This window comes from Triticum aestivum, chromosome 4A (genome assembly GCF_018294505.1).
Source record: "Triticum aestivum cultivar Chinese Spring chromosome 4A, IWGSC CS RefSeq v2.1, whole genome shotgun sequence".
NCBI classification, from domain to species: domain Eukaryota; kingdom Viridiplantae; phylum Streptophyta; class Magnoliopsida; order Poales; family Poaceae; genus Triticum; species Triticum aestivum.
The window spans coordinates 515704823-515729807 of NC_057803.1; the positions used below are offsets into that span (position 1 = coordinate 515704823).

At 45.9% G+C, this 24985-nt stretch overlaps 1 pseudogene; it reads left to right on the top strand.

Moving 5' to 3' along the window:
* The first annotated feature begins 3758 nt into the window (after positions 1–3758).
* On the top strand, positions 3759–24381 carry LOC123082187 (dirigent protein 22-like; annotated as a pseudogene).
* The last annotated feature ends 604 nt before the right edge of the window (positions 24382–24985 follow it).

Below are 24985 nucleotides of genomic sequence, written 5' to 3' on the forward strand. Positions count from 1 at the left end.
TTTAAATTTGTGTTCCCTTCTTGCGCTTCTGAATTTGATTGCTTTATGACTTTATCCTTGCTGCTCCCTCCGTTTTAAATTAAGTGTCGCTGATTTAGTAATTTAGAACCAAGGGAATAGTTCAGAAACTATAATTTCTTAAGTATTCTGAAGAGATTGACTTCTTGCCATCACCGATGTAGATTTTAAAGTCGGTTTTAAGCTGTGTTTCAGTCAGTGCTATTTTTCACTCAGTGTGCTATAACATACTAGCATTCCCCCAATGTTTAATACTCACATGGGTCTTAGTGTGGAGCTCAAATGTCATTCATTTTTTCTTGTGGTTTTAACCCCTCGAATCATGTCAGAGAAGAGAAATGATTTTTATTCCTTATGACTTGATTTTAGCACTATGACCCGGTCTTCAGAATTTTTTTCTTGTTTTTTGCTAAGACCCTTCCTTACAATCCTTGAGGATAGGTTTTAATGCTATTTTTTTGGCTTAAACCCCATGTCTTTGCAACATTGGAGACGCCCAAGTCACTAGTTCACTACTACCTAGCAACTAGCATGACAATAATGTATTAGGCCAAATTACGACGCAAACGTTTGGTCTATGGGTGTATATACACTCTATATGAAAAAAATAGTAATTAAATAAAAACTCAAAAAATCTGAAAATATTTTTGAAGTAAACTTGACCTTCCATTGTACTCGTAAAAAAATTCACGAAAAAAAACCTGTTGACTTCACAGCAAAAAAACATTTTTTGGGTCAAAATAGTGTGAATGGTGATTTGTATATAGCAATATTTTTTCATTTTTTCCCTAAATTCAACTCTATGTTTTTATTCGTGAAAAATTATATACTAGTGCAAAAGAAAGTCAGGTTTATTCCCAAAAAAATCAGAACTTTTTGACCTTTTTGTAATTATTATTGTTATTCTCCATATAGGGTGAATATACACCCAGGAACCAAGACATATTTTCGACAAATTAGTGCATACTGTCGCTGCCTGAAAATCTCATTTTGATCCCGAGCTCAGATGCTCCTTGGATGAATTAAACAGTAAATTCGAATAGAATACCAAAATAATAAATAGTAAAATCTCATTTTGAGAGACTCTTCTAGGTTCTTGCAACTTTATTTCGTTGAGATGACATTCGAGGAGCTTGATACAAAAATAAAATAAAGTCAAGCTCGAATTTGTTGCAGCATTGGACAGTTTGTAGCTCCAATTTTATTATTTTTATACCGAGATCCTGTGATGCCACCTCAGCGCGATTTGCAAGCACCTAGGAGAGTCCCTCTTCTTTGATGTATACAACCTTCAGATTTTATGAATACATTTTCTATTTTATTTGAATTTACTATTGATGCGGGTGCCCAAGCACCAAAACGCCTCGTTGGTACCTATAATTTTAAGTTGCCAAGTGATAGTTACATTATAAACTAGATGATACCCCGTGTGTTGCTGCGTGAATCGATTGCAATATATTTCAGTAAGATTTGATTGTATGAAATATAAATACTTAGATTAATAACACGTGAAGAAAAATAGAAATACATATGACTTATAATATTTGATTATGTATAGTTGTAAAATTTTTTATTGAATATAGATAGAATTAAAAATATTTTCCCTTGCATGGTTGCATGTGGTGGTGGGTCTTTTTTCCATGCATGGTTGCATGTTAAGGTGAGTCTTATCCCATCCATAATTATACGGTGATGTGCCATGCTTGCATGTTGAGATAAATAAATTACCAGAGATCACTCTCTTAGGTAGTATAAGGCTGGTCATAGTGAGAGTAACTTAGCAAGTAACATAGCGCATTTCAAGACAAGTTTGCTTATGTGGCATAGAGTTAATGAGGAGAAAGGTGTTTGGAGTAACATAATATGTTACTGTAACATAACGCAACCCAAAGCAAAATGAGTCTATAATGTAATAAATGCTATCATCTATGTTACTACTTATATGTTATTTTGCACTATGAAGGTAGTAACAAAGACTAGTGTCATATGCATGACACTAGTCTAAGTTACTTCCCACTATGACTAGCTTAAGACATAGGATAACGAGAGCTTCTCTGATGAAAATGTTCTCATGGATCCTGAAGTGAATATGTGCTTGTACTAGTAAAATTATAATGTTATAAATGAAAATACAAAAAAATAATTTAGTCAAAAGTAAAATTAAAGAGAAAACTATTTTGCTCATCCACATTTTGTTCCTCATACTTTCAAACCGAACATGACTCGTCCAAACGGTGGTTTGGCGTTGATGTGGACCTGGTATTGAGAATTGATCTCGCCATATTAGCGCCATGTCACACAATATGGGTTCAAAATTCTCTCTCGATTCCCATCGCAGTCCAACAACGAAGGCGAATTGCGGGAATAGCATTGCACATAGGCACGGGGCACAACTGCAAAGGTGGTCGAGGTCTTAGGTGGAAGGATGTTGCGTTGTTCCCGGCGGAGGAGTCATGTCATATTTCTCTTAAGGGTTGGGGATGCTCCTCCCTACTCTATTCCTCCTCCTCCTCCCCCTCCCTCTCTCTCTCTTTCTGTGTGTGTGTGTGTGTCCCCTCCCTCACTCCCTCTCTCTCATGTCCCCTCTCTCTCTCATGCCCCTCTCTTCCAACTGGGGTCGAGTAGGGTTGGAACGACGAGTGCAAGAATAGACAACGAGAGAGGTAATACGAGGGAGCAGGCGCGCATTGTTGCTATAGCTCGGGCAGCAAGGTGGTGGCCACAGTTGCGACGTCCTTGACGCCGAGCTCAAGGCGGCGGAAATAGAGGCTCCTGCATCTTAGATTCTTGAGAGGAAAGGGACGTCGGTAGTCAAGGTGCATGACATATCTTTCTCCTCGTGAGGAGGATGGTGGCCACGAGCTCCATGACCACAACGGCTTCCAGGCATCCAGTCGAAGCCGAGGAAGAAGGTCGAGTGTGATCTCCCATGATTTGGTGACCTCTATTTTTCGGGTGTGGATACAACTGTGGCTGCTCCTCTAGAACATGGGTAAAATCCCCATGTGTGATCCCCTCTGAAACATCTGGTAGTGTTCTTCACCCTGCTGAAGCTACTAACGGATTTCAGTACCGTCAACCGGTGACCAACCGTGCAATTCGATTAAAAACGAAGCTCGCGGACCATCCGTTACATCTCATGGCAAAAAATGTCAGCAATTCCAACATGAACTATCGCGAACTCCAAGTACAATGGTAGAAATGCCGACCTAGGAGTGCGCCCTGATTCTTATTTTGGCCACATCATGATCACCGATCTACTTAGTGGAAGTTCCATTATCATTCCCTCGCTCGTTCCCTCAGGAAAAAAAAGAGTTCCATTAGTGAAGGTGTACAATTGAATGCCCATCAGCCCATATGTTATTGATTTCCGCCTCTATTTTTTCATAGTTTTGCCACCGATAACAGAAATCTGGTGATCCTCCACTCACAAAATTCCTCCAAAACCACAATCTAAAATCTAAAGGCAACATCATAACCGTTGATCCTCTCATTGTGCTCCCCGAGTCAGGTGCCTGTCACCATTGGCCAAGCAAAGTTTTATTGTCCACCTTGCCCTACCACTGTCCACTCCTGCCTTCTGAATCGCCAATTAGAACCCACCACGTGTCACTTATTTTCCTCTTACACTCCCTCCATCCCACTATAAATAGCTGGTGAGCTACACTTGAAAGATAGCACAAACTCACATACACTCACGTAAGCATCTATGGAGTAGCACACATTACTTAGCTCTAGAAATGGCCAAGGGAGCAGTGATGCTTCTTGTGCTCTTCACGGTGCTGTCAGCGATGAGCGAGGCCCAGCCGCAGCACGAGCCCGGTCACGGGATCTTGGCCCACGGGCATCGCTGGTCTAACCCAGAGGCATCATCCAATGTGGGCCAGGATCCTAGTGGCACCTTCGGCGCCACCGGTTAACCACCTCCTATTTGCTGATGACAGACTGCTGTTCTTCAAGGAAAATAGTGTGGGTGCTATCGAGGTGAACCACGTGTTGGATATATATTGCAATGCAACAGGTCAGCGGATAAATTTCGACAAATCATCTATATTCTTCAGCAAAGGTGTCCCTGAGGCTGTTCGCAATGACATAAAAAAATATTGTGAATGTTCCTAATGAAACATTAAATGAGAAATATCTGGGCATGCCCACAGATGTTGGGGCCTCAAACAATGGATCGTTCAAGTATTTAAAGGACAGGTTACGGAACATGATCCAAGGATGGGTTGAAAGGACAATGTCATCTACGGGCAAGGAGGCGCTGGTCAAAGCAGTGGCACAGGCTATCCCAGTCTTCTCCATGCCTTGCTTCAAATTTCCTACACTAGTAGAAAAAGGGCCATTTGTCCCGGTTCATAAGGGCCTTTCCCGGTTTTGGAACCGGGACTAAAGGGTCGTTACTAAAGCCCCCCCCCTTTAGTCCCAGTTAACCGGGACTAAAGGCCCTCCACGTGGCCGCTGCGTGGAGGTCCACCTTTAGTCCCGGTTGGTAACACCAACCGGGTTCTAAAAAACAATTATTATTTAGTAATAATAATATTTCTTGAATAAGTAGTTTGACCATTGTTTGACCACAGTTTGACCAGATTTGACCAAAATTCAAAAAAACTGAAATAATTATTTAGTAAGACTAATAGTCTTGAATAATTATTTAGTAACACTAATACTTCTTGAATAAGTAGTTTGACCAGATTTAACAAAAATTCAAAAAAACTGAAATTTGAGCATAACTTTTTTCCTTTTAGAATTTGAGGATTCTAACAATTTGCAAACAGGCCGTAGGCTGTCAAAATCGGATGCGGATTTTCGTGCTGAACATTTTCATATATTATACGTTTTTTCTGACATCGTATGCAAAAGTTATAGCCGTTTTACATTTTCCCTACACTTTTTGCAAAACATGTCCAAATTTAAGTTTTCAAATTTTCCTAACTAGTAGATGTAGTAACATAACTACATCTTGAAGGATTTTAACTTTTGAAGTTTTTATCATTTTCTTTTGCTTTTTACAAAACTGAAAAGGCGATACACGGGGGGGGGGGGGTAGAATTTTAAAATTACATCATTAGTACTGGTTCGTGGCTCCAACCGGTACTAAAGGTCTACCTTTAGTACCGGTTGGTGCCACGAACCGGTACTAATGCCTCAACCCCATTTGTCCCGGTTGGTGGCTCGAACCGGGACTAAAGGTCTAACCTTTAGTACCGGTTCGTGCCACGAACCGATACTAATGGGCATCGCACCCTTTAGTTCCGGTTCGTGGCACCAACCGGGACTAAAGGTCCCATTTAAACTGGGACTAATGCCTGTACGGTGCCCTAGCCGCTCGAACCGGGACTAATGCTCACATTAGTCCCGGTTCGTAATGCAACCGGGATTAATGCTCTTTTCTGACCGAACCAAAGCCCTATTTTCTACTAGTGCTAGAGGACTATGTGAGCACCTGAACATGTTGATCAGGAAGTTTTGGTGGGGGGAGTAAGAATGGTCAACGTAAACCACATTGGGTCTCATGGAAGGCAATGACTCAGCCTAAGAGTATGGGAGGTTTGGGCTTCAAAGACTTCGAGCTTTTCAATCTAGCTATGCTAGCTAGACAGGTATGGCGCATGCTGCATGATCCTCACTCCCTCAGTGCGCGAATTATGAAGAGCATCTACTTCCCTAATACCACTATCCTAGATGCCTCCCTCGGGAGTCACCCAAGCCAGATATGGTGAGCCCTAGTGGAAGGACGTGACACATTGAAACTGGGACTAATCAAGCACATTGGCAATGGGGAGAGCACCGATATATGGAGGGACAACTGGCTCCCTCGTCCGGAAATGATGAGACCATATGGCTGTATTGCAAATGCACCGCTGATACTAGTAGCGGAATTGATTGATCACACTAGTGCTACATGGAACAAGCAAAAGATCGACGCCACCTTCCTGGCATTTGATGCGAAGGTAGTTCTTAGCATGCATCTGTGCACAACTCCCATGGAGGACTATTGGAGCTGGGTACACGAAAGAACCGGGCATTTCACTCTGCGATCGGCCTACAACATGCTAGTGGCGACCAGGCAACGGAGAGAAGCATGGTTGGAAGGTTCTTCGGGCTCCTCGACAGCACAGGCAGACTCGAGCTCATGGAAGACTCTGTGGAAAATAGAGGTACCATCCAAGGTGCATATGTTCTTGTTGAGGTTATCAAAGCAGTCTTTGCCAACGGAAGACGTGCGAGCTGATCAAAAGATGTCGACGACCAGCTCATGCGGGTTTTGTGGAGCGCATGACTCCTGGCGACACTCCCTACTCGAGTGCACCGCGTCCAGATGCACCTGGACGATTGTTGATGAAGATTTGGGCAGTACCTTGGTGGCTACAAACGAGAACCAAGCTAAGAGTTGGCTCTTTAACCTAATGGGCTCGCTCTTGCATGAGCAGTTCACTCTCATGGAGGTAATGTTGTGGGTTGTTTGGACGTCTCGAAGAAAGCCCATACATGAAGCAATATTTTAGACCCCACATGCGATAAAGGCCTTCATAACACGCTACATGCAAGATCTTGAGGCAGTCATGAAGCCTATGAATCAACGTCGAGCGGCGGTGAGTGGGGCACCGTTGGTTTCCAGACCAAAGGCACCACCGAAAAACTTTGCAAAGATACATATAGACGCTGGGGTACGTCCTCACAGAGGAGGTTCAGCAGTAGTGATTTGTAGAGATAGCCAAGGAACTTTTTCGGGCAGCTCAGTGTAACGCCCTCGATGCGGCTATATCTCCCACGTGTCGAAGCACGACTTAGAGGCATAACCGCATTGAAAGCAATGTCGCAAGTGAGGTAATCTTCGCAAACAACCCATGTAATACAATAAGGGAAAAGATACATAGTTGGCTTACAATCGCCACTTCACACAATTACATGAATAAAGCATTACAACATCCAAAAACAAACAAGGTCCGACTACGGAACCAAAATAAAAGAAGAACCCCAAATGCGACAAGGTCCCCGATCGACCCCAACTGGGCTCCACTACTGATCAACTAGAACGGAACAACACAAAGGACAAGATCTTCATCGAGCTCCTCCTTGAGCTTGGTTGCGTCATCTCCACGGACTCATCAGCACCTGCAAGCTGGTTTTTGAAGTAATCTATGAGCCACGGAGACTCAGCAATCTCGCACCCTCGCGATCAAGACTATTTAAGCTTATGGGTAAGGTAAAGGTATGATGTGGAGCTGCAGCAAGCGACTAGCATATATGGTGGCTAACCTATTCGCAAAAGAGAGCGAGAAGAGAAAGCAAAGCACGATCGAGAAACTATGATCAAGAAGTGATCCTAGAACAACCTATGCCAAGCATTACTCCAACACCGTGTTCACTTCCCGGACTCCGCTGGAAAGAGACCATCACGGTTACACACGCGGTTGATGCATTTTAATTAAGGTCAACTTCAGGTTTTCTACAACCGGACGTTAACAAATTCCCATCTGCCCATAACCGCGGGCACGACTTTCGAAAGTTCAATCCCTGCAGGGGTGTCCCAACTTAGCCCATGACAAGCTCTCACGGTCAACGAAGGATATACCTTCTCCCGAGACATTTCGATCAGGCTCGGTATCCCGGTTCTACAAGACAACTTCCACAAGTTAAAACAAATCCAGCAACACCGCCCGAATGTGCCGACAAATCCCGATAGGAGCTGCACATATCTCGTTCTCAGGGCACACTCAGATGAGACTAGCTACGAGTAAAACCAAACCTCAAGTTGCCCCGAGGTGGCCCCGCAGGCAGCTCAGTCGGACCAACACTCAGAGGAGCACTAGCCCAGGGGGGTTTAAATAAGATGACCCTTAGGAGCGCGACTCCCAAGGGAAAAGAAAAGGCTAGGTGGCGAATGGTAAAACCAGTGTAGGGCATTGCTAGAAGAGTTTTATTCAAGGCGAACTGTCAAGGGGTTCCCATTATAGCCCAACCGCGTAAGGAATGCAAAATCCGGGAACATAACACCGATATGACGGAAACTAGGGCGGCAAGAGTGGAACAAAACACCAGGCATAAGGCCGAGCCTTCCACCCTTTACCAAGTATATAGATGCATTAATTAAATAAAATATATTGTGATATCCCAACAAGTAAACATGTTCCAACAAGGAACAACATAACCATGTCCCAACAAGGTACAAACTTCATCTTCACCTGCAACTAACAACGCTATAAGAGGGGCTGAGCAAAGCGGTAACATAGCCAAACAACGGTTTGCTAGGACAAGGTGGGTTAGAGGCTTGGTTCAACAATATAGGAGGCATGATAAGCAAGAGGTAGGTATCACAGCATAGGCATAGCAAAAGAGCGAGCAACTAGCAAGCAAAGATAGAAGTGATTTCGAGGGTATGATCATCTTGCCTGAAATCCCGCAAGGAAGAAGAACGAGTCCATGAAGAAGACAAACGGACGTAGTCGAACGAATCCTCACACACACGACGTAATCGGAACCAACCCGAAGAAGCAACACCGGAAAGAAGCAAACAACATAGTAAACAACCACCACATAAACATGACATGATGCACAACCAAGTATGATGCATGTCTGGTTTAATGAAGCATGGCATGGCAAAATGCACAAGCAATCGTACAAATTAAGTGGAGCTCAATATGCAACGAGTTGCATATTGACGAAACACCACATGACTTATTTAGTTCTCTCCTATTTATGTACTCAACAATATTAAATGTTGATTATCATGGAAAGAGGTGAAACATAAAGGGATTATCTATCTAAACAATTTAAATGGGGCCGGATATAGCAAACAACAAATCCGGTAAATCCCCATATGCATTAGTAAATTAATGTAAACAACAATTTAGATCATCTTAATGTTGTTAACATGATGCGGATGACATGTTCAAGTTTTATGCAATTTTAAGAAAATGTTGACAAGAGCATTATGAAGCATTTGTCATAGTGGCGGAAACGAAAAAGGGGTGCCATGACAACGATAACGAAAACGGTGCCATGGCCGCGTTCCGGTTCCGGTAACTCGATTGAGATACCGATGCAAAGGGGAAGTGTGCGGAATGTGACATGCAAGGATGGTGGGGTGATCTCGGATACCGAGTTCCCACATTTCAGTGGCAAGGCAAAAAGAGGGCCGACGTGCATCGACAATTCGAGCACGGAGCAAGCACGAGCATCTCATACATCACACATGCATTCGTTCACGGGCGGTCGTCTCGGGGTTATACCTTCGAAGCATGCATTATCGGAACGGATCGAGTTCGGCGGTAGGGGTACACGTGTCGAAGGGGAAGTAGTTGTTCACGGGGTCGTCGTGGGAAGTAGCGGTTCATGCGACGGTAGTTGAACTTGACGTTTGCGTTACACGGGTCTTCGGCGACGGTCGTCGTACATGGTTCGGAGTGGTACTTGCTTCTTCGGACTTGTCGGTCTCGATTCTTGCGAGGGTAGCGGTATACGTCTCGTTTTCGGAGAGGTACTTGGGGTCATTTGAACTTGTCGGTCTCGTCATCTCGAAGGGGGTGCTTGACATTCTTAGCGATTCCGGCGACGACGGTAGAGCTACACTTGTTGTAGGGGTACTTGTCGGATCCACGGCGACGGTAGAGGTACAAACATTCTCGCGGTACTTGGGTCATCGTGGAACTTGGCGATAGTAGTGGTACAAGGGTTGTGGCCGGCCTTGGCGGTTCATCGTGTAGTCGTAAGCGTTCCGTAGATGTTCATGTCGTCGTAGCCATTCGGATCTTGGAGCAATGGTAGTCGTTCACTTGACGGTCTTGAAGGATTCGAAGGGGTACTGGGTGGTCTGTCGTGGTACTCGTTCGGGCAGCCGTGTGTTGTGGTACGTGGTATCCCTGTAGATGACCTTGCCGGTCTTGATGATTGAAAAGAAGTAGCACAAGGACCTCGGGAGAACGACGAAGCCGCATGGAGGCTTGCGACAGGGAAGTCGAGGAAGACGAGCTCGAAGCAGTGCTGGAGCATGGCGACGCGGTGGCCGGACCAAGCAGGGTGACGAGGTGGCGGCGAGGAGCTCCTGGACCGGCTGCGGAAGACGATGCACTTGAGGGCGCGGCGATGCAGGGAGCAGCAGCAGCTCCAGGAGCTTGACAACAGGTGAGGAGCTCGAGGCCAGCACCGGTCAGCGCCATGGCGCAGCTTAGTTGCGGCAAGGCGAGGGGCGTCCTTGTAGGAGAGGGAGGCGCATGGGAGGAAGAAGGAGAGGCCGGCGACGTTCACTGTAGGTGGTGGGGTATCGAGGGTGAGGCGGAGGCGCCGGGAGCCGGCAGGGTGGAGCCAAGGAGGAGGTCCGGTGACTGCCGGTGTTGTGGCTCCGGTGAGCTCCGGCCAAAATTGGGACGAGTGGTGCGGGGCCTTGCTGGAAGAAGGAGTGGAGGGGCTCGGCGTGAGCGAGAGAGAGGGAGGCGCAGGTGGTTCGGACACGGGAGCGAGAGGTGGGGAGATCGAGCGAATGGAGAGGGAGAGGGAGTCGGGTGCGAGCGATCCTCTCCTGGCGGCGCAAGCAGGAAACGAAGGGGGAGAGAGGATCGTCCAGAGGGTGTGGGCTAGGGTTAGGTGTAGGTGGGATGCCTGGGCCTTGGAGGGGCAAATGGGCCTACGCTGGAGGTTGGGCCGGCCTGTGCTATCTCTCTTCTCTCTCTCTCTCTCTCTCTCTCATATTTCCGTTAACAGAAAAGAATTGGAGAGACGAAAAGAAAGAGAGGGATAGGGAAAGAATTAGCGCACGCAAATAATATTCCGAGACTCGCAAAAATGCGCTGGTTCCAAGAAAAATAGGAGAGGCATGATCGCAAGGATTTAATGCAAAATCATTTGAATTTAATTCAAATGGGTTAAACAAGGGCTAGGAATTAGAGGTGTCCAAAAATGTTGAGGTTTTAGGAGGAGCCTCGAGAAAAGAGATGAGAGATATTGGCAAGGTTTGAAGGTCAAAATCGAAGAGTAATAGACATGGGAATTATTTTGCACGTGTGTTACGATGATTCCAAATTAATGGAATATTTATAATAACTCCCTAAATATTAGGAGGATAAAGTTATAAAGAGAAGTCACTCTTCCCTCGATTTAAATGGATCGAAGATCCACACAAATTCTTTAGTTGAGATGCAAAAGATTTATGACATGATGCAATGCACATGATGCAAAGATAAAATGCATGACACGCAAGCAAAAGACGAGGAAACAACAGCGAATAACTGGACGACACCTGGCACATCGGTCTCGGGGTGTCACAACACTCCACCACTATGAGAGGATCTCGTCCCGAGATCTAGGATGGCACCGGAGGGAAAAAGAAGAGGAAGAGAAGAGGTAAACTAAGTTGCTTCTTTGACAAACGAGTGAGACCAAAGAACCTTGAAAGGTTAAGCCATTTCCGAGAATAGAATAAACGGAGATGAACGAAGTTGAAGACACACTGTTAAGAAAGAGGAGAAGAAAGAGCCGATTCGCGTAGCACTTCGGTTGCAAAGAGATGAAAGACTTGATAAGGCGAAAAGAACATGAGCAAAAAGGGCACAACACTCCGGTTAAATGGATAGGCATGAAAAGAACATGATCTTTGACAAAACGAGATGATGGGTGAAAAGAACAACATCGCAATGCCTCCGGAACGAAAGAATAGAAGATAGATAATTGAAATAGGAGAATGGAGAAGAAAATGTCAACTTCTACCACAAAAGAGCTTGAAAAGGCATCTTTAGGAGAAGGGTCGAACGGAGTTGTTGGAACACCAACAATGAAAAGAATACGCTTGATATGGTCTTATGGAATACATCTCAAATTATGAGGTGACAACCTGCCACTCACGGGAAAAGGATTGGATTGGTATGAACCAGGAGACGAGAAAGCTTTTACACCGGGAGGATAGATGAAGAAATTGGATCATTTATAAGCACCATAATTAGCAACAATCCTTAAGGAAAGTTCTAGCTGAAATATAACCCAAGATAATTCCAATGAAGAGATTGATGGATTTAAAATACCTCATTCTTAACAACGTGTGAATCATGAAACATGAACTCAAATTATCAAGAATGACATAATACCACCTCCAATGATACAGAAGAAAGAATTGCACTCCGGATAGCAAGATGAAGAAAAACTTGAGCTCCTCTGAAAAGAATCTTGATGAACACTTCGAGAAGGAATTAAATCCTTGATGAACCATCATGCAGAACCTTCATGAAGAACTCCGTTAAGCAAAAGAATGATCAAACGGAAGGAAAGAGAAGTTGAAAACACAAGGTGAATCCTTGTACCGATTTAGATGAATCTCCGTGGTGAAATAATTGAGAGAACTTGGAACTCCAGGAAAAAGAGAAGATGAAACAATTGAATTCAGGAATTTGATGGACCTCCGGAATAAGGAATTAATCACTATGAAGAAACAAGAATGAGAATTACGTCATGCTTATCCTTCACCAATTTAAATTGATGATAATCAACGGATTTGACATATTACTTATTCTCGTAGAAAAGATTAAGAGAGATATAGCATAAACTTAATGGACCACCGATAGGATTGAAACAACGAATGAATTGATATGATAAGAAAGAAAAATCTGGAATGAACCACCGTAAGCATTGACAAAGAACGAAATAAAGGGATAAATCACCGGAAAGGATTAGAGAACGAATGAAAATACTTGAGGGAAATTAGATCCACGAGAACAAAAGATCATGAGCTGATTAGAGAATATACTTGGATGATGCACCGGTAAGATTGAACAACGGGAGCTGAAAGCTAGAATGAATAATCCCGAAATGATGGCCTTCGGAGAATCAAACTGAAAATACTCTGAATTACTCCGGATGGGTGAAAAGAAATTCTCACAACCGAAACAATTATGGGAGGATGGCAGAGAATGGGGCAAGATTTAAAAGAAACTCTTCTTCGGACTTCAAAATCAAAGAATGACGATGAGAAACACCACCAAATTGTTGAGATACTCCGGGATGAAAAATGGAAGGTTGATCCAACGATGAAAAGAATTATAAGATCTTGGAGAAAGGCATTTGACTGATGACAATTCATTCTTACGTCAAACTTCAAAAAGAATTTTATGGATCTCTTCGGGAGAATTAGAAGAGTCAAGTAAGATCCTGGAAAAAGACCTGTGGGTTAGGGCCCACTCAAAAGAAACACCGTTGAATGATTTCTTGAAAAGGAGATAGCACCGGTTGAATTAAACGGCTTGAATGAGATAACAACATCGAAATAAGTTGAGTGGATCTTGAATGACAAGACGAGCCTTGAGATATCTTTAGCACTCCGGAACCAATGAATAGCGAGAAATGGAATGACAAAAGAAGTGCACCGGCATGAGAAGATATTTGAAACGAGGAAAAGGATATGGTCAACACCGCAAACTTGGATTAAATCTACCGGAGAAGGGAAAAGAACGAAGGGTGACGAACTTGATGCTCCGTTAGTATTTTCATGAGAATCACCGGATAAGAACATTGAAGGAAAAGAATGGAGAGACTTCACATCAATAAGATGGATACTTGATTAAGAAATCTTAGTCCTTGAAGAAAAACAAAGGGAGGGAGGGTGCGAAAACAAAGACAATTTGGAATGGATGAAACGAACACCGTTGAGAAACTTAGAATTGATCTTGCGGATGTTGAAATGATCGGATCCACTTGAAGAGAAGCACACCGGTGAAAAGGATTGACATGACAATCTCGATTATCATGAAGGATTTGTATTCACATCAGAGTATGAGAACACCGTTTAAGAAAGGTATGGAATCAACACTTGGCATTGAAGCAACTCGAATACCACAACTCAAAAGCAAAACGAAGGATTAGCTTGCAGAATAAGCCAGAACAAACATATGATAGAGATTTCGTCCGAAGTTTTCGTGGTGGGGCCTACACGGGCTCGATCGTACAGCACCATCATGTACAAGGCAGTGCACATGACATACGAAGCGTCCCCGAGTCGACATAGCCAAGGACTCTTTAAGACACAATGAGACCACTGTAAAACCAACCGTGAATAGGCGGACCACTAGACATCGAACCCCAATTTCATATCATACATCTGTCGGAAAGATATCCTAAGAGCTACTTGAATTCCCACTTATAAACTCCCGAAATTTTCCGGTTATGCAATCAGGTGTTGGGGATACAGGGGAAGCATAATATCTCACCCAAAACTAACAAATCCTACATCCAGCTGTATCCATCCTTCAACACATAACCAAGAAACCTTCGGAAATCATCTACTTCAACCTTCGAAAAGCATCCATTATACGAGTTATGGCAATACTCCCGAACTCCCGCCCCAGTACTGGGTGGCGTCGAGGTTATCTCACCAACAACTGCATAAAAGAGATTTTCGATGTCGGTGAAACTAAACTCAGGTATTCCAGAACTACAACGATAAAATTGTGACGACAACACCTCGGAGCTCAACTCCCCGGGACACTGCCACAACCCCTAAATGACAGGAGGCACCAAGAACAATGTTCTCGTCACAAAGCCATCGGAACGATTCCAAGATACCCGCGTGATCCTAAAAAAATTTAAGTGAAATTTGAGAAGAGAAGAGTCAAAACTCTACGTCAGGATGCCTCACCAGAGCGACGAAGGGACTGGGGAGTAAAAAGAATTCCTAAACTCTCCGATATATATAATCCTAAATGACTCAAAACATTTTTCTAGACTCAACTCGTCAGCTAATTCGATCAAGCAGGGGGGCTCCTAAGGTCAGGGAAGGCTCTGATACCAACTTGTAACGCCCTCGATACGGCTATATCTCCCACGTGTCAAAGCACGACTTAGAGGCATAACCGCATTGAAAGCAATGTCACAAGTGAGGTAATCTTCACAAACAACCCATGTAATACAATAAGGGAAAAGATACATAGTTGGCTTACAATCGCCACTTCACACAATCACATGAATAAAGCATTACAACATCCAAAAACAATCAAGGTCCGACTACGGAACCAAAATAAAAGAAGAACCCCAAATGCGACAAGGTGCCCGATCGACCCCAACTGGGCTCCACTACTGATCAACTAGAACGGAACAACACAAAGGACAAGATCTTCATCGAGCTCCTCCTTGAACTTGGTTGTGTCATCTGCACGGACTCATCGGCACCTGCAATCTGGTTTTTGAAGTAATCTATGAGCCAACGGGACTCAGCAATCTCGCACCCTCGCGATCAAGACTATTTAAGCTTATGGGTAAGGTAAAGGTATGATGTGGAGCTACAGCAAGCGACTAGCATATATGGTGGCTAACCTATTCGCAAAAGAGAGCGAGAAAAGAAGGAAAAGCACGATCGAAAAACTATGATCAAGAAGTGGTCCTAGAACAACCTATGCCAAGCATTACTACAACACCGTGTTCACTTCCCGGACTCCACCGGAAAGAGACCATCACGGTTACACACGCGGTTGATGCATTTTAATTAAGGTCAGCTTCAGGTTTTCTACAACCGGACGTTAACAAATTTCCATCTGCCCATAACCGCGGGCACGGCTTTCGAAAGTTCAATCCCTGCAGGGGTGTCCCAACTTAGCCCATGACAAGCTCTCACGGTCAACGAAGGATATACCTTCTCCCAAGACATTCCGATCAGGCTCGGTATCCCGGTTCTACAAGACAACTTCGACAAGTTAAAACAAATCCAGCAACACCGCCCGAATGTGCCGACAAATCCCGATAGGAGCTGCACATATCTCGTTCTCAGGGCACACTCGGATGAGACTAGCTACGAGTAAAACCAAACCTCAAGTTGCCTCGAGGTGGCCCCGCAGACAGTTCAGTCGGACCAACATTCAGAGGAGCACTGGCCTAGGGGGGTTTAAATAAGATGACCTTAGGAGCGCGACTCCCAAGGGAAAAGAAAAGGCTAGGTGGCGAATGGTAAAACCAATGTTGGGCATTGCTGGAAGAGTTTTATTCAAGGCGAACTGTCAAGGGGTTCCCATTATAGCCCAACCGCGTAAGGAATGCAAAATCCGGGAACATAACACCGATATGACGGAAACTAGGGCGGCAAGAGTGGAACAAAACACTAGGCATAAGGCCGAGCCTTCCACCCTTTACCAAGTATATAGATGCATTAATTAAATAAGATATATTGTGATATCCCAACAAGTAAACATGTTCCAACAAGGAACAACATAACCATGTCCCAACAAGGTACAAACTTCATCTTCACCTGCAACTAACAACGCTATAAGAGGGGCTGAGCAAAGCGGTAACATAGCCAAACAACGGTTTGCTAGGACAAGGTGGGTTAGAGGCTTAGTTCAACAATATAGGAGGCATGATAAGAAAGTGGTAGGTATCGCAGCAAAGGCATAGCAAAAGAGCGAGCAACTAGCAAGCAAAGATAGAAGTGATTTCAAGGGTATGGTCATCTTGCTTGAAATCCTGCAAGGAAGAAGAACGAGTCCATGAAGAAGACAAACGAACGTAGTCGAACGAATCCTCACACACACGACGTAATCGGAACCAACCCGAAGAAGCAACACCGGAAAGAAGCAAACAACCACCACATAAACATGACATGATGCACAACCAAGTATGATGCATGTCTGGTTTAATGAAGCATGGCATGGCAAAATGCACAAGCAATCGTACAAATTAAGTGGAGCTCAATATGCAACGAGTTGCATATTGACGAAACACCACATGACTTATTTAGTTCTCTCCCGTTTATGTACTCAACAATATTAAATGTTGATTATCATGGAAAGAGGTGAAACATAAAGGGATTATCTATCTAAACAATTTAAATGGGGCCGGATATAGCAAACAACAAATCCGGTAAATCCCCATATGCATTAGTAAATTAATGCAAACAACAATTTAGACCATCTTAATGTTGTTAACATGATGCGGATGACATGTTCGAGTTTTATGCAATTTTAAGAAAATGTTGACAAGAGCATTATGAAGCATTTGTCATCGTGGCGGAAACGAAAAAGGGGTGCCACGGCAACGATAAGGAAAACGGTCCCATGGCAGCGTTCCGGTTCCGGTAACTCGATTGAGATACCGATGCAAAGGGGAAGTGTAACACCCTCAATGCGACTATATCTCCCACGTGTCGAGGCACGACTTAGAGGCATAATCGCATTGAAGGCATATGTCACAAGTTAGGGAATCTTCACAACATCCCATGTAATATAAATAATAAAAGGGAGATAACATAGTTGGCTTACACTCGCCACGTCAATCAAGTACATTAATAACATTACATCATCCAAACACTCATGGCCCGACTACGGCGCCAAAATAAAAGAGAACCCAACATGCGACACGGTCCCAATCACCCCCAACTGGGCACCACTACTGATCATCGGGAAAGGAAACATAGTAACGTTGAGAGTCTTCGTCGAACTCCCACTTGAGCTCGTACGCGTCTCCTGGAGCGGAATCATCGGGCCCTGCATCTGGTGTAATAGTAATCTGTGAGCCACAGGGACTCAGCAATCTCGCACCCTCGCGATCAAGACTATTTGAGCTTATAGGTAAGGTAAGGTAAAATATGAGTGGGGCTGCAGCAAGCGACTAGCAAGTATGGTGGCTAAATTATTCGCAAAAGAGAGCGAGAAGAGGAGGCAAAGCACGAGCGAGAAACTAGTGAGCAACCTGCGCAAACATTATTTCAACACCGTGTCCACTTCCCGGACTCCACCGAGAAGAGGCCATCACGGTAACACACTCAGTTGATTCATTTTAATTAAATTAAGGTTCAAGTTATCTACAACCGGACATTAACAAATTCCCATCTGCCCATAACCGCGGGCATGGATTTCGAAAGTTCAATCCATGCAGGGGAGTCCCAACTTAGCCCATGACAAGCTCTCACGGTCAACGAAGGAATAGACCTCCTCCCAAGACGTTCCGATCAGACTCGGTTTCTCGGTAATTCAAGACACTCCGACAGGTTAAAACAAGACCAGCAACACCGCCCGAATGTGCCGACAAATCCCGATAGGAGCTGCACATATCTCTTTCTCAGGGCACACTCAGATGAGCCAGACGTCGGGTAGGCCAGCCCAGAGTTGCCCCTGGTAGCCCCGGACATCGCTCGGTGGGACCAACACTCAGAGGAGCACTGGCCCGGGGGGGGGGGGTAAAATAAGATGACCCTTGAGTCTGCAGAACCCAAGGGAAAGAAAAGGCTAGGTGGCAAATGGTAAGACCAATGTTGGGCATTGCTGGAAAAGCTTTAATCAAGGCAAAATATCAAGGGGTTCCCATTATAACCCAACCGCGTAAGGAACGCAAAATCCGGGAACATAACACCGATATAACGGAAACTAGGGCGGCAAGAGTGGAACAAAACACTAGGCGAGAGGCCGAGCCTTCCACCCTTTACCAAGTATATAGATGCATTAAGATAACATGGCAATATAATGATATCCCAACAAGTAAATAAAAGATGTTCCAACAAGGAACGGCCTCCGATCTTCACCTGCAACTAGCAATGCTGTAAGAGGGGCTGAGCAAAGCGGTAACATAGCCAATCAACGGTTTGCTAGGACAATGGTGGGTTAGAGGTTTGACATGGCAATTTGGGAGGCTTGCAAGCAAGTGGTAGGCATCGTAGCAATGGCATAGCAAAAGAGCGAGCAAACTAGCATAGCAAAGATAGTAGTGATTTCGAGGGTATGATCATCTTGCCTGCACAGTTGTCAGAGTTGACTGGATCCTCGAAAGCAAACTCAACGGCTCCTCGTTAGTGAACTCGTCTCCCGGCTCTACCCAAACAAGACAAACAAGCAACAAGGATACAATCAACCACGTGCGAACTCAAACAACACGATGCAAAGATGATATGCTATGCGGGATGCAATGCGGGATGCAAAATGCAAGATATGACAGGATATGCATGAACCTGGCCTCAACTTGGAAAACCAAGTGTGCCACTGGAAATATGAGATGAAATCGTTTGAAAACGATATAAAGAACGCCGGAATCGGAGTTATGGTTTGGAAATGGCAAGCGATTCAAAAATGACATCGGTCTGCGATTTACAGCAAGTAGGCATCTAAATGCAACGAAATGAACATGCTACAGCACCCAAACATGACAACAAAATACATGGAAGGGAAGCATTCAAGATGCTTAACAAAAGTCTAGCACTGAGCTACGGCCAAATCATCCACTAACAGGTTCAAACAAGCATGGAAAAACGCAAATGGTAAAACAGATCTCAGACTTAGTGAAATTAACACTTGTCTGGAATTTCAGATCATATAGCCCTCTTCGGAGCAACAAAACAACATGCTACAGGACCTGAACATGACAAAGAAAGACATGACATGGAGCTACTCAACAAGCTTAACAAAAGTCCCTTAGTGACCTTGAGCCAAAAGGGATCATAAAATATACTAACAAGCACACGAACATAGCAAAAACATAATCAGTTTCAGACTTAGTGAAAAACTGGGACATGCTGAAACATAACTCACGAAGGCATGTTTACGAGCTTGATGCACTCACCACGGTGCAAGTCATGCCAAGACAAGCATACAACCCTTAAGAAGGCACAAAATGCAAGCTAGACATGGCAAGAACAATGGCATAGCATGCAAGGATCAACTACAATAACATCGGCAAAATCGCAAACAAGTTGACGATCTACCCAGATTCGCAATGAAGCAAAAGTAGAGCTCGATTGACTGAAGCTAGGGTGCTCCATAATTGCAAACAAAGACATGGTTGGATAGAGAACTACAATATTAACAAAAGTCCCTTACTGATCATCCTCAAAAGAGGCACGGATCACTAGGAAACAACATGAACATATGGCATCATGAGATAAACAATCCCAGGACTTAGTGAAATACTAAGTCCCTGAAAACAGAATTAGCAAGTGCACCACTTTGCTAGCTTGCACAAGTCACCACACACATCCTAAAAATATATGGGTTACACCTCTGGAAAGATGACAAAAACCCTTAACAAAACATATGAAGAACTCACGGGCATATCATGCACACATTAATCATGGCAAAAATGACAAAAGTGCTAAACGGAGTAACAGATCTGACAATTGACTCAAGTAATCCTCTTCTAACAGCATTTCGGGCACCAAGACGAGCTCAAATGAAAATGATGCGATGGAAAGAAATGATGTACTCTCTGAGATGAACATTTTGATATGCTATATGCATGAATCGGAGCTACAGATGCAAAGTTACGGAGCCGCGAACATGGCAACTTGGATCAGGAATTCTGGGACTTAGACGAAAAGCAACCTCTCCGGAAAAGTCAAACCGGGACGGAGAGGACCCGGGACGAGAAGATCCGGGCGAGGCGAGGTCGTTTGGATCGGGGACCGGTGGATCTGGTCCTGATCCGGATCGGACCTCCGGCGAGGCGAGGCCTCCGGCGAGCGGCGACTCCGGCGAAGTCCGGGCGGCGGCGCACGGCAGGGTGAGGTGCGCCGGCGACGAGGGCCCGGCGGAGGAGTGCGGTGGCCGGGGCGAAGGCGCGGCGAGGCGGCGGCGTTACGGCGGGCGGAGGCGGCCGGAGGCAGGAGGCGGCGCGGGGAGCGTGGCGGGATCGCCGGCGAGGCGGCGGCCGCCGGCGTGGAGGCGGCTCGAGGCGGCGGGGCGGAGTGGATCGGGCGGCGCAGCGGGCGAACGGCGGCGGCGGGCGACGCACGGGCCGCGCGGGCCGGCTGCGGGCTACGGGCCGACGGCGATCTAGGGACCCGCAGCGCCACGTGAGGGCACCGGGTTGGATGGCGGGGGCGGCGGACGTTGTCCGGCTCCGCCCGGACACGTCCGGAGCGGCGGATCTGGGATTTTTAGGGTTAGGGGGGAGAGGATCTGCGAATTTGGAATGGGGGTGTATATATAGGCATAGAGGGAGCTAGGAGAGTCCAAATGAGGTGCGATTTTCGGCCACGCGATCGTGATTGAATGCTCTAGATGATGGAGCAGAGTTTCGTGGGTTTTGGGCCAAATTGGAAGGGTGTTGGGCTGCAACACACACGAGGCCTTTTCGGTCCCTCGGTTAACCGTTGGAATATCAAACGAAGTCCAAATGGTACGAAACTTGACAGGCGGTCTACCGGTAGTAAACCAAGGCCGCTTGGCAAGTCTCGGTCAAATCCGAAAATGTTTAATCCCCACACACGAAAGAAAGCTAGAAATGACCACCGGAGGAGAACGGAGCGCCGGAATGCAAAACGGACAACGGGGAAAATGCCCAAATGCATGAGACGAACACGTATGCAAATGCAATGCACATGATGACATGATATGAGATGCATGACAACGACAACAACACACGGAGACAAAACCCAAACCAGAGGAAATAAATATAACTTAACGCCGGAAACGACAAGAGTTGGAGTACAAATAGGGAAAGTTACATCCGGGGTGTTACAGGAAGTGTGCGGAACGTGACATGCAAGGATGGTGGGGTGATCTCGGATACCGAGTTCCCACATGTCGGTGGCAAGGCAAAAAGAGGGGCGACATGCATCGACAATTCGAGCACGGAGCAAGCACGAGCATCTCATACATCAGACATGCATTCGTTCACGGGCGGTCGTCTCGGGGTTATACCTTCGAAGCGTGCATTATCGGAACTGATCGAGTTCGGCGGTAGGGGTACATGTGTCGAAGGGGAAGTAGTTGTTCACGGGGTCGTCGTGGGAAGTAGCGGTTCACGCAACGGTAGTTGAACTTGACGTTTGCGTTACACGGGTCTTCGGCGACGGTCGTCGTACATGGTTCGGAGTGGTACTTGCTTCTTCGGACTTGTCGGTCTCGATTCTTGCGATGGTAGCGGTATACGTCTCGTTTTTGGAGAGGTACTTGGGGTCATTTGAACTTGTCGGTCTCGTCATCTCGAAGGGGTGCTTACGTTCTTAGCGATTCCGAAGACGACGGTAGAGGTACACTTGTTGTAGGGGTACTTGTCAGATCCACGGCGACGGTAGAGGTACAAACGTTCTCGCGGTACTTGGGTCATCGTGGAACTTGGCGATAGTAGTGGTACAAGGGTTGTGGCCGGCCTTGGCGGTTCATCATGTAGTTGTAAGCGTTCCGTAGATGTTCATGTCGTCGTAGCCGTTCGGATCTTGGAGCGATGGTAGTCGTTCACTTGACGGTCTTGAAGGATTCGAAGGGGTATTGGGCGGTCTGTCGTGGTACTCGTTTGGGCATCCGTGTGTCGTGGTACGTGGTTTCGCTGTAGTTGACCTTGCCGGTCTTGATGGTTGAAAAGAAGTAGCACAAGGACCTCGGGAGAACGACGAAGCCACATGGAGGCTTGCGACAGGGAAGTCGAGGAAGACGAGCTCGAAGCAGTGCTGGAGCATGGCGACGCGGTGGCCGGACCAAGCAGGGTGACGAGGTGGCGGCGAGGAGCTCCTGGACCGGCTGCCGGAGACGATGCACTTGAGGGCGTGGCGATGCAGGGAGCAGCAGCAGCTCCAGGAGCTTGACAGCAGGTGAGGAGGTCGAGGCCAGCACCGGTCGGCGCCGTAGCGCAGCTCGGCTGCGGCAAGGCGAGGGGCGTCCTTGCAGGAGAGGGAGGCGCACGGGAGGAAGAAGGAGAGGCCGGCGACGTTCACTGTAGGCAGTAGGGTATCGAGGGTGAGGCGGAGGCGGGGGGAGCCGGCAGGATGGAGCCGAGGAGGAGGTCCGGTGACGGCTGGTGTTGTGGCTCCGGCGAGCTCCGGCCAAAATTGGGACGAGTGGTGCGGGGCCTTGCTGGAAGAAGGAGTGGAGGGGCTCGGCGTGAGCGAGAGAGAGGGAGGCGCAGGTGGTTCAGACACGGGAGCGAGAGGTGGGGAGATCGAGCGAATGGAGAGAAAGAGGGAGTCGGGTGCGAGCGATCCTCTCATGGCGGCGCAAGCAGGGAACGAAGGGGGAGAGAGGATCGTCCAGAGGGTGTGGGCTAGGGTTAGGTGTAGGTGGGATGGCTGGGCCTTGGAGGGGCAAATGGGCCTGCGCTGGAGGTTGGGCCGGCCTGTGCTATCTCTCTTCTCTCTCTCTCTCTCATATTTCCTTTAACAGAAAAGAATTGGAGAGATGAAAAGAAAGAGAGGGATAGGGAAAGAATTAGCGCACGCAAATAATATTCGCGGACTTGCAAAAATGCGCTGGTTCCAAAAAAAAATAGGAGAGGCATGATCGCAAGGATTTAATTCAAAATCATTTGAATTTAATTCAAATGATTTGAACAAGGGCTAGGAATTAGAGGTGTCTAAAAATGTTGAGGTTTTAGGAGGAGCCTCGAGAAAAGAGATGAGAGATATTGGCAAGGTTTGAAGGTCAAAATCGAAGAGAAATAGACATGAGAATTATTTTGCACGTGCGTTACGATGATTCCAAATTAATGAAATATTTATAATAACTCCCTAAATATTAGGAGGATAAAGTTATAAAGAGAAGTCACTCTTCCCTCGATTTAAATGGATCGAAGATCCACACAAATTATTTAGTTGAGATGCAAAAGATTTATGACATGATGCAATGCACATGATGCGAAGATAAAATGCATGACACGCAAGCAAAAGACGAGGCAACAACAGCGAATAACTGGATGACACCTGACACATCGATCTCGGGGTGTCACACTCAGCCATAGTGATAGCGGGGGTTAGTGATCCTGCGACCTTGGAAGCCATTGCATGTCGTGAGGCTGTTGCATTAGCGGAAGATCTCAACCAACAACATTACATTGTGGCCTCCGATTGCAAACAGGTGATAGAGGACATTGCTAAAAGGAGTCAGGGAATATATGGAGTCATCATCAGAGAAATTAGATCAAGATCACCCACTACTTGTAAATTTACTTTTGAAAGGCGTGATGCAAATGTTGAAGCTCATAAGCTAGCTAAACATGTATTGTCTTTACTGCCAGGGCGTCATGTGTGATTAGGCCAGCCACATGATCAAAATTGTATCCCACATCTTGTGGACTTTGAGTAATAAAAAGGTATTTTCCCTTAAAAAACCAACACACCTTTACTTCTACTTCCACGACACTGTAAGCGGCGCATCCCCGTCGGCGGTGCGGGTCCGGACCCGTCGTCGCGGACCTTTTTTTGGGGATGGTGAACGTGATGGACGACCCGCTGACCGATGGCCCGGAGCCCGGCTCGGCGGCCGTGGGCCGCGCCCAGGGCCTGTACATGGGGGCGGACCAGGCGGAGCTAGGCTTCCTGCAGACCATGAACCTCGTGAGCTGGGCGAGATGCCCGTTGTTGGCGGCACCGGTGCCTTCCACTTCGCCCATGGGTATGCGCAGGCCCGGACCCACTGGCTCGACTTCGAGACTGGCGACGCCACCGTCGAATATGACGTCTATGTCATGCACTAGCGTGCAAGTGTTTTGAGGGCTTAAATGTGATATACTTCGCAGACCGTTTCTTTTCAGTTTTCTCGTTTGTTTACTTTCGGTTATGGTTTGAGATTTGGGCACTTCTTTGTCTATTTTGCTAAAGCAGATTTAGATGTGCCATAAATATCGCACATTTAAGTTTTATGTCATTGATCTTATGTGGAGATTCATATGATTTTTTTTTGCTTTTTCTTTTTTCTTTTCATACTTGATTGTGTCACTAGATGTGCAATAATTATGGCACATCTAGATATGCACTAGACAAATCCTTTCTTTGTCCTAAATGTGGGTTCCTTTGTTTGGGTTAATTGTCTGGCAAGTTGCAAGAATAAGTGGTCCTATGTAAACTGTTTATACTTATTATTATTGAAACTTATTTATCACTTTTTTGCTTGAGAATGCAAAAGCCTTGTATTTTGAACTTTTGATGCATTGATGTGTAAGATCGAAGAAGGGCAACATCTGGTGATTACAACGCGGCTTCTCTAACTGGTAGAAATTGTCATCACCGGAAGCACTGCTAGGCCTCTTGCTTTGTCATTGTTTGTTCAAAACAAGGAAAAAAGTAGCCTGCTACAACAAA